The 14,106-nt window shown below is 47.4% G+C and overlaps 1 protein-coding gene across 1 annotated transcript in view; it reads left to right on the top strand.

The window, feature by feature from the left end:
• Positions 1 to 9,894: 9,894 nt before the first annotated feature.
• The window catches only part of LOC114591851 (uncharacterized), a 141,645-nt gene continuing 137,433 nt past the window's right edge, over positions 9,895 to 14,106 (top strand). Inside the window, exon 1 of the mRNA XM_077925055.1 lies at positions 9,895 to 10,391. The gene's annotated coding sequence lies outside the window, so the exon portion shown is untranslated. The remainder of the gene's footprint in view (positions 10,392 to 14,106) is intronic.

Genomic DNA, 14,106 nt, shown 5'->3' on the forward strand with positions numbered 1-14,106 from the left:
CTTAGGTTTAGTTGTAATGAAATTGTCCAGGATAAGAAGGGAAGCAGATGGATCCTGATTAATTTCTCACCAGCTCCCCAGCCCTGCCATACATGGCCCTCAACATCCAGCAGCAACAAGTGTGGCAAATGAATGACCCGCAAGCATCCGGAGCACGGATGCTATTGCTGCGATGATACGGCATATTTCATTGGTACATCAGATATTTAACTCTCAAGCGCGAGACTGTACTTACTTATCCTTTGCATTTAGTCATTAATTAAACATCCAGTTGCAGACATAGCTAAACCCCTTTCCGGTGCCTTTCCCCAGTTGTTCATCAAAGCTGGACTTTAATAAACTGAATGAAAAATTGAGTGCTGCCATCTTTGCTTCTCGCTGTGGTTCATTATTTATTGCTAGCTACTCAAAGGCTATTGAGAAGAGAGGTGGCTCCCCAAAATAGACAATTCTGCTCTCGGCAGTATTATGGACAAGGTGTTAACAAAAGGTGGTGCTGGGAACCTGTGGTCCTTCAGATATTGTTTGGCTCCAACTCCCATGTGCCCCTGCCAGATTGGCCAGTGGTCAGGAATGATGGGAGTTGTAGTCCAATGACTACATGGTGGAGAGGCTACAGCTTCCCCACCATGGATGGAAGAGGTTAAGCAAGGTTGGCCTGAGATCTAACAGAACTTGGGTGGGCTTGAACCACCAACAGCCAGATGCACTGAGCCACTGATGACAAGGTTGGTGCCAGGCAGGTCCCCACGGGGAGATCATTCCATCAGGAGGCACATGACAGTGTGGCTAAATGGGCAGCCCCACATTGTATTCATGTTGTTCCTACATTTGAGAGAGCTACTCATGGAAGCAGATTGCTGGGTCTCCCTGGGCAGTGCATCCCATAACCTGGAGGCTGCTGCCAGGAAGGCCTATTCCCTCATATCTGAGGGAATGAGGGCAATGTTTTCCCTGACATTTGGGTCTTCCGCACCTCCCAAGGCAGGGGGATGTGGAATGGATTCTCTCTTTGTGACTGCAGTGTATCCTTTTCATTTTGTGGTGTGAATCACCCTTGTTATTCGTGCTGTGCACTGCTTTAGATACTCGGATGAGAAAAGCACTTAATGGGTGCATTTTATAGAGAAACGTAAACAATAAAGATGTGTGTCTGTTTTGAGGAGCAAAGGAAATAGAGGTCATGACAATAGGGGGCAAATATGCACCTACGCAGTTACACTTATTGAGGCTTTTGTCAAGTTCTAGGTATTTTTTCTTATGCTGTGATATAACACTGCAGTCCAAATGTAAGAACTGTTGCGTTGATCCATTAATGTTGGAATATGTCCAGCCAAGAGTAACCATGTTGAAGCCAGGATATGATGCAGGTGGGCCACAAAGGCAAGGATGCTTTGTTCCGTTATCTGAATCATCACACCTGGGTGTCCCAATTATGCTTCTTACAAGCAAGGAAGAAAACTGTCCTGATAGGAACAAATGGGGTGGGATGCTCGATGTAACGGAGGAACGTCTGTTGATTTCAGTTAGGCTTACAGCATGTAATTGAATTATTTTGGGGGGAAAGTATAGTTCAAACCTTTTGAATTCTGCCCCTCTGCTCTTAATTAATTAGCCCCTGCTAGTCCTGGCAGATGATTATGCTGTTCATTAGCATTCAGTGAGGCTACAGGAGTCGGGCTTCTGAATAAAACGCCATACAAAAGAGAAAGGGTGCTTTTTAGAATCTCCTTTGTTTAGTTGTTTCTTAATTGGCAATTCTTTAATAATCATTGTTTACTTACAGTCTGCGTCATTTCGTTTAGCAAAGAGAAAATCAAAATAGAGGCAGTAATGAGTATTATGATCACTCTAACCTTCTTGAAAATAATACCAATAATAATCCCCATCCCTGCAATATGCATGTACACTCTACATTGTCTCCTCACTGGTTCCTACTTGCTGGTAAAGTAAATTGCTTCCTTTGAGCTCTTTGTTCCTTCTTCTTCTAGTTTATTTAGTTCTAGCTGTTTAGTATGAGCTAGTCTGTGTTCGCGCATCCATCTTGGTCACATGTACCTAGAATGGCTTTGCTTACCTCAGTTATAAAACTTACCGTAATCTTCCTTTATCCTTTCCACTAGCAGCCTTACCAGACTATTTCTCTCCACACATCACTACAATATAGTTACCAAACTCGAACACTACATGCCTACCTTTATATATGGACAGTTACAATCTGTGTTTAGAAAAAGTGGGGGATTCTGAGTAGAATGGTAGCCATTTTGTCAAAGGTGGAGTCCTTTTCCTTTATCTATACAAAAATGAATGTAGGTTGCTGCTTGGTGTTGACCCTGAAACTGTTTCTGACACCTGGCTCCCTGGGCCTGATTCCTGTTTGGGTCCAAAATCCCTTTAAAACATGGCAAGGATTTTAGGGAAAGGGAATTTAAAGAAGCTCAGGAAGTGAAAAGCGCCTTCCCTTAATTTTAGAGTAAAATTCCGCTAAATTGGGGGCCCTGTGAAGTAAGAAGAAGGGAGAAACAAGCTAAGAGGAAGGCACATTTGGCAAACCCTCAACGTGATCAACTCCTGCCCAGAAACCTGTGTCCCCGCTGTGGAAGGATGTGTGGATCCAGAATTGGCCTCCACAGTCACTTACGGACATACTGTTAAGACCATATTCATGGAAGACCATCTTACTCGGCTATGAGCGATTGCCAAAGAGAAAGAAAGGGAAGAAGAATGTTTCAAGAGGATTCGTTGGCAGAAGCTCCAACTGCAAGCAGTTGTTGGTGCAAATATACAAAAAGAGTCAGTGCATATTGATGCTATCACGTCTTGAGAGTGCCAGGCATCCAGTGACCCACTTCTCCTTGAACCATGACCCTTGTAAAACCTGTGCGCCTTGAAACATATATTCCGTGGAGAATACGACTCTGAAGACTCATGCTCTCAATATCAATACACCGCTTGCTAAAAGATGGTGCGCATGACAACGCAAAAGATGCACTTAAGAATAATTTGACAGCTGCATAGATAGTATTGACATAGCGTCTGGGCTCTGATGTTAAGAACGCTGAACTATCTAATATTGCGCTATTACTTCATGTCTCGTGTACCCTGTGGTTAGAATAGTCTACAAACCCCTTTTAAAATCCGAACTATATATGATTGTAAGTGACAGAAGATCAACAACGAACAGCAGCAACAGTCTGCCTCTTTTTCAGTTTTGGACTTCCCAAACCATGATTTATGCACCAGTCGTAATGGTGCAGAGAAAGGTGTGCCAATAAGGACGCGATCGCTGTGTTGCGTTTGAGCTATTATCCCATGAAACAGTACCAGGGAATTGGCTCACATGGTGAAAATCAGGGATGGTGAACCCTCTTCAGTCATTTATCCTCATGTCTTTAGTGCAAATACTGAAGGGAGGTTTTAAGAATGTTCAGCAGTTGCCTCCCTGTGATCATGAACCTTGCATTATCATAGGGACACAAGAAGGGCCTCCTGGATCAGCCCCCTGACCCATCTAGTACAGCATCCTATTGTCACAGTGGCACCAACCAGATGTGTATGAGAAACCACAAGCAAGATCTGAGAGAAACAGTTCTCTCACTTCCTGCCGAAACACCAGCAACTGATATTAAGAAACATGGTGACTCCAACTATGGAGGTAGAACACAGCTACCAGGGTTAGTGGCCATTAATGTCCCCATCCTCCATGAATTTGTCTAATTCTCCTTTAAAGCCACCCATCAATGCCCAATGATGGTAGCCATCAATGCCTCTTTTTGGGCTCAATTCCATAGTTTAAGCATGCACTATGTGAAAAGCACATACCGTATTGGCCTGAATATTCCCCCAAATTTCCAACCGTGAAAAGTTAAAAGCGCGGCATAAATTCGTGATCTTACAAAAATCGGCTTTTACAATATCACTGCTGAAACAGACATACAGTAAAATGGAACCAAAAATGTTTTCTTGCCAATTTGTGAACTTGAGACTGTTCGTTTTCCAGTGAGTGCCTGCAGAATTGTAGCAACTGAATAGCGATTTGCGATTTTAGCGATTGTACGGTAACTGTTGCGGGCTTGCACGATCAAAGGTTTAAATTGGCTCGGAGTTACAATTCTACCGACTGCAGATTTTCATCCTGTAACCCAATTTTAAGGGAGCAGTTTATATTCGGGTATTGTCTTTTTTCCCTTCCCCCCCTTGAAGTTTAAAGGTGCGGCTTATTTGCGGGTGCGGCTTATATTCGGGCCAATACGTTACTTTTCTCTCTCCCCAATCCTCCAAATGTTCAACTTCACTGTATGCCAGAATTCAGAATAACATTTATTGTGTTAGTACATAGACCACAGCAGAGTAAAGCAACAACATACAGGACAATCACAACTTTCAGAATGGTAAAGAAATCACAATTAAATTTAGTACACAAGAATTAGTACATAAAATATCTGCATGCCCTTGATGTAAACAAAGCTTGACTTGTAAAGCAAATGAACATCACTAAAACAAAAATCAGATAAAAACTTGACGGGTGGCATGAACAGATTTTATCGGGATACAATCACGCTGCAGTCACTCCTTTGTCATTCCCTTGAGCAACCAATAACCGAACGGGGAAGTATTTTATCTGGCTTGCGCTATGTCATTCTGCTTAAAGATTGTTTCACTGGTTTTTATTCTGTATTCAAGGCTGCTACTTAAGAAAAGCACCGAACCTCTCCCCACCAGCGTTACTGCCACTGAATCCTAAGGAACTCCTGCATTTGGCAAAACAGATGCCTTGTAAAGGATTAGTCCCATTAACAGAGATCAGGTCTATCAGTAGTATTAGCAACAATACCGAAATGGAACTTCCAAGTCCAGAGGCGCTATATCCCTAAATTCCAGGCGTTGAGGAAAAACAACCAGGGAGGTCTGTTACCTGCATGTCAGGCTTGTCATAATCTTCTCATAGGTATCTGACTGTCCAGTATTAAAGGATGGGGGACTAGTAGGCCCCTTGGTCTGATCCATCAGGATTTTTTTTTAATGTTATCTGTCATCCATGGCAAATATACACACTGTTTTTAATTATTTTATGTGTAGATTGCCTTGGCATGGTGGTTTAAGTGGCAATTAATAATAATGATATACAAGTGTCTGGGATATTTGAGCCAGGTTTATCCAGCCCACCCTATATAAGTTCCCTGGGCATTCAGAACAACACAACATCTCCCTATTACTACAGGACGAAAGCCCAGAAGTCACATATTCAGTCTCCAGATTCTGCACTGCCAGGATAGATACTTGTCGAAGGATGGTCTATGCCAGTGTTTCCCAACCGGTGTTCCGCGGCACACTAGTGTGCCGCGGAACGTTGCCTTGTGTTCCGTGGGAGGGAGGCGGGCGAGTCGGGCGGCGAGAGGCGGGGCGGCGAGCGAGCTCCCTCCCACATCCCATCGCCGCTCGCTTCGGCCGGCCTACTGGAGGAAGGCGCGAAAACCTCGCGCATGCGCAGGCCTTCCGCCTGCGACAGCCCAGTAGGCCGGCTGAAGCGAGCGGCGATGGGATGTGGGAGGGAGCTCGCTCGCCGCCCCGCGTGTGCTCGCCGCCAGACTCGCCCGCCTCCCTCCCACGGCACACCAGCCTACCTCCGTGGGAGGGAGGCGGGCGAGTCGGGCGGCGAGAGGCGGGGCGGCGGCGGCGAGGAGAGGCCGCCCAGCGCGGGGCTCTCGCCGTCTGCCTGCCTGGCTGCCTGCGAGCTCGGCGGGCAGCGCTTCCGCCCGCAGCGCCCGCCTCGCGGCTCTCATTCCCTGCCCCTGCCAAAGCTCACCCAGCCAAGCCGCGCTCTCCTTCCTGCCTCGCTTTGCTGCCTCCTCCCCCCCCACCCCCAAAGCTTGGAGGTTCCCCGGCAGGAAGGAGGGAACTTAATCCTCTCCAAGGGCTGCGGAAAACAGACATGCAAATGGGGGCTTGCCAGCTCTTCAAGCGCCGCTGGCTTTCTTCGGGAATTACCGCCCGCCGAGCCCGGTAACGCTGACAGGCCGAGCCGCGGGGCTTGGCAGCGCAGCCGGCAGAGTGTGGGAAAGGGCGGCCGCCACGCGCCGGGCAAGGCGAGACTCGACGGGGAGGACACCGGCATCAGCGCCCCCCCCCCCCAGAAACCCGCTCCGGGCAGGTAATTCACAGAGAGTGGACAGAAGGAAGCCTTAAAGGGCTTCAGCCTCCCAGAGTGGCGGGGAATAATAATAATAATAATGATAATAATAAAATTGACAGGGGGTGTTTTTCTAGGTGAGGGGGTGGGGACTGTAATAACAAAAAAATCAGCTCTATATCAACCACTGTTTTGCAATGAGGAATTGCAAATAAGGAAGATCAAAAGGAGAATGTCTTTTTGGGGGGGACTCTCTTCCTCTTCCTCCTCCTCCTCTCGTTCTTGCTCCTCTTCCTGGCAAAAGGGCTGCTGAGACCCCTTCTCTCTTGGGTGCCGGTAGGTGCTGTGACGTTGACGCTGCTGTGGCAAGTGCCTTTACTTAGCAGAGTGCATTCCCCTTTACACAGGAGGGGGAGGGAAAAAAATTGAAACTTACACTTTCGTGCGTCCCTCCCGGCACAACGCTGCGCGCTGACGTCACAGGGCTGTAATGGTGGTGTGCCTCGAGATTTTTTTCATCAAACAAGTGTGCCTTTGCCCAAAAAAGGTTGGGAAACACTGGTCTATGCTACAAATCAGTCCTAAAATGAAGGCCCATAATGTTAGCTCTGTATCATTGAAGCCCCACTCCATATACAGTAGTACCTCGGGTTACAAATGCTTCGGGTTACGTGTCTTCAGGTTGCAGACCGTGGGAAACCCGGAAGTACCAGAAAGGGTTACTTCTGGGTTTTGCCGCTCGTGTGTGCGCAGAAGCGCCAAATCGCATCACACGCATGCGCAGATGCGGCACTGCAGGTTACGAAAGCTGTGGGTTGCAGATATGCCTCCATCACAGATTATGTCTGCAACCCGAGGTTCCACTGTAGCTGTTTTAACTGGTCTTTTAAAATTCTTCTTTTTAGTTTTTATTCACCCATTATTTATGCTTAATCAAGTATTCTATGTATATGTTTTAATGTACGGTTGGTTCTTGCTCCCATTTATTTAATAATTATTCGCTTAGATTCATACTGTTATGCTGTTTATTTAGATGTTTTGCTTATGCTGGTCTGGGACCAAATAAAGTAAATTCATTCATTCATGTGTCTGGGGAAGGGAGCAGACTGGTTTCAGGAGTGCTTTGCTCTGCTCTGCCTTGTTGCCTGTACTGCCATTTGAGTCGTTCTTTCTGCCAGAACACAACCCAGTGTCCAGAAGTGGAGAAGCAAAGGTAGGGTAAGGGAAGTGACAGCATGGGGTGGGAACGGCTATGGAGGGAGAAACGGTACCCTGATCAATTGAGTCCCTTCTTCCTGAGTCATCTCTCTCTCTCATGCTCCCAGGCTCCAGCATGGAACTGAGCAGCCGGGAGGACATCAAATGATATAAAACAATTTGGAAAGAGGGGGAACACTATTCTAGCCAATCTGCTCCCTCTCCTCTCTCTCTTTTTTAAAATGATATTTATTAAAGTTTAACAATTACAGAGAAAAGAAGATCAGACAATAAAAAATTACAATACTTCAAAAATAAAAAAGAGAAATACAATAAAAAACAACATTACAACAAAACAATAAAAAGAAGAAAAACAAAAACATTTAGAAACAAAAACATTTTTTTTAAAAAACCCATCCAGTATTTTCATATCTTTATCTTTCATTTACTTATTTCCTTGACTTCCTCACACCTCCCTTTTTTGTATTCTAGTTCAATTAGTTGTTTCAGCAAGTCCTTTCCATCTTTCTCAATTTTTGTTCTGTAATTTACCTTAACACAATCTAACCTTAAATTTTACACTTAGGCCCATTAACAATCCATTATTACTTAGTTCTTTATAGCGTTTTTGCTAAAACCATGTAGCTTCATTCCAGCATCTTTCTAACATTCATTAATTTTACAATGTTTCTGTAAATATACTTTAAATTTTTTCCAATCTTCTTCCACCGACTCTTCTCCCTGGTCTCGGATTCTTCTGCTCCCTCTTCTCTAGCAATTTGCAAATTTCAAATACACAGATTTGGACTGCAAACATATCGCTTCAATTCAGATAGCACTGCGATTTTTTAAAAAAACAGGTAGCAACCCTATAAATGCTGCAAAATCTTAATTCTTGAATTTACCATTTAAGGTTTAAGATTGGGCAACACGCTCAGACTTCTGCCATGCAAGCTTGACTTTTGCTATCAAATCCAAGCTATCCAATGATTAACAGAGAGAGTTGCAAATGCAGAAAATAACTTATAGAGCAACCATTGGTTGTGATCAGTAAAAGAACCTATCACCAGCAGAGGTAAAGTTAATAAAACTAAAGGGTATTTAGAATAAAAATAACACAATTACTACAGTGAGTCATCAGCATATAATGTCCTCAATTAAAATCAGATTAGATGACGTTGGAGAAAGGTTCACGCAGGGACTGCAGTCCTGTGCACTCTTATGCAACTCAAAGTGGGACTTAGCATCTGAGTAAACATTCTAGTCTTATTTCAAAGGACACCCTACAATGTATCCCCTACGACAGAGAAGGGGAAACAGCTGTGGCCATCCAGATGTTGCTGGACTACAATTCCCATCATCCCCACTGGCTAGTGGCTGGGCCTGATGGGCGTTGTAGTCCAACAACAATGGGAGGGCACCAGGTCCCCCACACCTGCCCTACACTATATAGTTTCAAGGCAGCTTACATGAAAATAACAAACGCCAAACAATAACCAAGAAATGAAATCCTGAAAAACTGCTGCTAAAAGATTAAAGAGGATCCACCTGAACATGTGTTGAGGATTTGGGCTGCAATTCTAAACACACACGTAATTGGTAAAGACCCACATAAATCCATGTGCCTTCCTGGCCTTCCTAATGGAGCTTTGAACAGTGTTTTAAGTTACAATCGTTAAGCACACAAACTTGTAGGTAAATTCCTATTGAAATCAACCAGGTATTGATTTCAATGAAGAGGCGGCAGGAGCACCTTTCAGCCTGGGTACTCCTAGCACCATACTGTTGCATGCCACCCCAATCTCCAAGTAGTGTGAGATGCCAGGGCTTCCAGGCGCTTACCCAATGTTTGGTTTCCTCAGAATGAGGGACAGCGGAGACTGCAGTGTCTTTAGGACATATGGTTTATTTACACATATATACAACCTGAGTTTAGGATACAGGGGCTCAAAGCATCAACACCCCAAAAGTTCTTGCTTCTCCTAGTTGACAGCCTTAGATTCTAGCAGAAATCAAGCATCTCTTTCTCTCTCTCCCCCCTGGCTGCTCTCAAGGTCTCTCACACGGGTTTTTCTCAGTACCACCCATGTGCCCTCTGGCACAGGGCAACTTCTTTCGTTATAGGAACAATAGTCCATATGTCCATTAATGCCAAAGGAATAGCCTGACTAGTTCAACAACAGAATCCTCCATTAGATTTTAACCCTTGCTGGATCCACGACTCCAGGGATTAGTAACTCTGGCATCAAGCCATCAGACTAACCAGACTCACAACATTATATATTTCTTTATCTGACAACAGAGGAGCGCTCTAGGCCCATCATGTCCAGTCCTCACAGTGGCCAACCAGAACCCCACAAGCAAGAGAGGAGTCCCAGCCACTGTCATTCCGAGTCCTGATCCTCACCCCACAGTTCCCTCCCTTGGACTGGGCGATCACGGTGACATAGCCACGTGGGCGCGCCTTGGGGGGAGGAGCCTAAGTTGCCGTCCCCGTGGGGTAGAGGAAGATGAGTGACAGCGCCCGGAAAGGGGGCGGGCAGCCCTCGCCCTCCGCCGCCCTATCAGGGCCGCCCGCCTCGCAGCCCCTTGAAACAAGCGAAGGAGAGGCGGCTGGGAGAGCCAAGGAGCCTCGCGGTAGTTTCCAAAGCGCACTGGTGGCGCTCTCCTGCCGCCGCTCCCTTGCCAGCAGAGCCGCGCTGGGATTCTCGTGGAGACGCGTGACCCCGTCGAACTTTCCGTCGGGTTTCATTATCCCTCCTTCGTTCCCCACCCTCCAGCCTTGACGTTTTCCTCTCTCTCTCTCTCTTCCACGGATCTTTCTTGCGGGTTCCTCGGAGCCTCGGCTGCTGGCTGAGCTTTGCCTCCAGCTCCCCTCCACCCGGCGGGCGCAGGTGGCGCTGCCTGCCTCCTGGCCCCGTGAGGAGTCGTAGCCGGTGGCACATAGCGGTTTCCTAATACTGGAGAAAGAGCGCGGCTTTGGATGGGGCGATCGGCGCGCTTGCCTTTCCTCCGGCGGAGCGGCTAGGCTAGATTCCGGCTCATCTTTGCTGCTGCGCGCCAGGTAAGGTTTGCCGACGCTGCGCTCTCTAGGGCGCACGAGGAAGGAGGTTTTTTCCTTCCCGCCAGAGGGAGGAAAGCGAGCGCCAACCTCCGCGGTATCTATCTATCTATCTATCTATCTATCTATCTATCTATCTATCTATGGTGGGGCTGTGCAGTGCAGCCGGCCGTTGGTTGTCTTGCTCGGCGTAACCTGTGCAGGGAGCTGTCCCGGGGCTGGAGAAAAGATCGGACGGAGCTGGTGACAGAGAGATCGCCTTCCGCTCAGTTACCCGCTTCCCACAACCAGGTCCGCTACGCAGCCTGCTTCTTCCCGGATCCTTAGGAGCCGGGAAAGTGGAAATTCGAATCCACGCTCGTGCCGTGGGGAGCGAGGCGGTGAGGAAGTGAAGCGCGCGTGATGCGAGCTGAAAAGCACCAGCAGCAAACGTGTATGCGCGCGGGGAGGGGGGGGCGTGGAGTGGAGCCCTTAGGTGATCAGGCTCTGGATTGAAAGGGGTTTTTTTTCTCTCCCCCTGTTTAGATGGTTATGTGTATACGTCGCATACTTCAAAATGCCCTGCTGCACTTGCAGGCCTTCCGCTAAGTGGGGCTCTGGACTTCTGCCCCGACGGCATCGCTAGTTGCGCTTGGGCGTAAAAAGAGGGAACTTTTGTCGGTTTTTTGAGTCGTGGGAGCGCTCAAACTAGTCTTCCAAGCAAGGGGATGCGAGCAACTCTTACGTTTTGCCTAAGCACGCTCGTCTGCCCATCAGGTAGAGCGCTGTAAACTTGACCTATATTGATACTGTAATGCTGCCCGCGCGTGCACACACACACGCACTTACCTGGGAGTAAGCCCCATTGAAAAGGATGAGATATGTCACGTATTTCCGAGGAATCACGCACATGGTTGCTCTGTATCCGTTGTTTTCCCTTTCGCGATTCCAGAGGCTTGAGAGGACTAAATACTGTATCTGAGGCGCCGATGCGCCCGCAAACTTTTGGGGACCAGTACTCTGTCGGGTGGCGCATTTGGAGACAAAGCTTCATTCAGAAGTTAATTCCACAAAGTTCAGTGGCACTTGCTCTCCAGGCAAGAGGGCGCGTAAAATAGCAGTCCTTCCTAGGGGATTGGATAGTTGTTTTTGGGCAGGTGTGACTGGAAGCTACCTCCCTCTCCCTCTCCCTCTCTCCCTCTATGTGTGTGGGTTGTGTTGTGTTGAGTTCTGGGGCCAGATGTAGGAAGCCGTGGGGGCTGTTTTAAAATCGATGAGCTTGGAATAGTTGCTGGAGAGCAGAAGCTGGCGGAGCCAGCCACAACTGAAGTGGACCGCTTTGTGGGAGAGCCTGGTCGAGCAGCTGCCCGTGGCACTGGGAGGCCGGGAGAGCGTTTGTGCCTTGGCTCTCTGGGAGCCATGTGGCTGGCTAACTGTGATGCCCAGCCAAGTCCTGGCTGGCCAGCGCCTCTTCTGTCGTAGGAAGGGTTTAACGTGCGGAGCTCAGTCTGTTTGGAAAGCCAACGCGCCGCATTGCACTAGATCGGAGCGGTGAGACCCGGAGCATGTGCAGAGTGCACTCAGTCGCACAGAACCATTACCGGCCCTCCTACGCGCGGCCGGAATGACGAGCCAAGGTGTTTCCAGTTTACGCAGAGTGCGAGCGCCTTCTGGAGGGGCCTGGGGAAATGTTCTCGAGCGCAGCACTTCGGAAAAAGCGCGATCGTGTTTGTCCGGGAGGGGCGCGGGCAAAAAGACCTATCTTCGCTGCCACCTCCCTTGTGCAATTCCTAGTCTGCTCGAGACGGGAGTGTAAAATAAAGTCTCCTTTGTGCGTTCAGCGGCGAAGCGTGGCAACCCTGTAAAGGAGTGAGGATCCATCAGCGAGAGAGACAGAAAGATGGATGATCTCTTGTTGGTCGAGATCGGGGTGCGGAGTAACCGGGCAGGCTCTTCCCTTCCCATCCGCTGTCGCCTTTCCCTCCCTCTACCGCCGCATACGGTTTCATTTCTTGCCTGAAACCTGAAACCTATCCAGGATAAGTGGAGGTGTGAAGAAGGTGCGTCGAGAGGCAAAGACTCCCCCCCCCCCGGAAAGAGTGAAATAAAACTTTGTTTTGGATTCTCCTCTCGCCGCCTGCAGCGCACGAAGTGGGTCTCCTGCTGTTATACTCCTTTATCCGCAGACAGCCCCAGCCAAGCGTGGTTAATATGGCTGATCGCAGGAGATAAAGTGCGTGCTCGTTCATTTTATCGGCGGACGAAGAACTGTGCTTTAACAGGAGATCGTTTTAGAAATGTAGTACATGAGACGGAGGTGAGTGGAGAGTTCCCTTCTGTGTGGGCGCGGAGAGAAAATCCTTCTTCCCGTTTAGTCTTTCCATTTTGTAAGTTAAAAACAGCTGAAAAACAGAATAAAACCCACCCACCCAACCGCACAACTTTTGAGGTGTGTGCACATCAGAACTATAGGAACGTTTTTTCTCAAGGGGGAGCGGGACAGATTGTACTGTGTTGCTGCGAGGATATGTATTAAGGGACAACTTCCCTTAACATAAGGTGCATCTGGAACCACTAGCCCCAGTTTATTGTGACAGTGACTGATGTCATCACGCCTCTAAAGCCTGCTTGCTACCTGGCCTGCGTGAAATAAATTCTGCATGCATTCGTTGGCATTATTTGCAAACTGTGTACTACAGCCTGGGAGTAGAATGACTTAAAACGGCAATCTTATGCCGTATTTACCTGTGAGTAAGCCCAGTTTAACATAGTGAGCTATCTGGCTGGAGCAGTGGAAGTGTTGGGAGACAAGAGAGGGTGAGAGGGTGTATGTGCAAATCAGGGCAGTGTATAAAACTAATTGCTAGAAAGTCCAAGCCACAGATATATAGACCTGATCAGTCCTCACTTTTGTATTAGCAGTCCGGTACCCTGACATTAACATGCTTAATTGTGTTGTGTCCTTTGCTTAACGGTAAGTGCAGGTGTCTGTGGCTAGGAAAGCATTTCCTGTCCATCATACTCCTTAGTTTTCAGGTAGCCAGCTGAGATGTTGTGGGCTGCTTGCTCCCCCCCCCCCCCCCCCGATTCCACACGCTGTAAAAATAAATAACTCACGACAGCGTATTCCCAGTATGCCACTCAATATATTCCAAGGTGCGCACACAGTAATTGCATGCAAACCTTTGCACAGATGTGTTTTCAAATTGCTTTGACATACATTTTCCCTGGCACAAGTTGTATTTGCGTAGCTGGCATTCTCTCCGTCCTCCCTCCCTTTGCATGTTTTGATGGGAAGTAACTGAATTCATTTGTTTTTGTTTTAAAAAGAGCATAATGTTTTACTGATATGCTGTAGTCTTCTGGTAAACCTGTGAATATAGAGACCCATGAAAGGGTATTCTTCTCTCTTTCTCTCTCACCAAATCATTGAAGAGAGGAAACAGTTACCCCTCAGCCCAGGGAACAATACGAGTGGGTCCATTGTGGCGACTTATATTTATGATGATAATATTAAGTCTAATTAAGGACAGCAACACAGTGACCATCTGGGTGTTTGCAGTCTGTCTGGTCTTTGTAAGAAAAAAAAAAATATTGTGGCAATTCATTTTAATATTCAAAAGATATACTTAGAATCTTGAGTTTTATCATGTTCTGTTTGGATTAGCCTTCTTTTGTTACCACCATGTACAAGCAGTGGTGGTTGATGGCCATTGAGACTGGTGGAGCAGAATTCAGG

The sequence above is a fragment of the Podarcis muralis genome, chromosome 2 (genome assembly GCF_964188315.1).
Source record: "Podarcis muralis chromosome 2, rPodMur119.hap1.1, whole genome shotgun sequence".
Taxonomy (NCBI): domain Eukaryota; kingdom Metazoa; phylum Chordata; class Lepidosauria; order Squamata; family Lacertidae; genus Podarcis; species Podarcis muralis.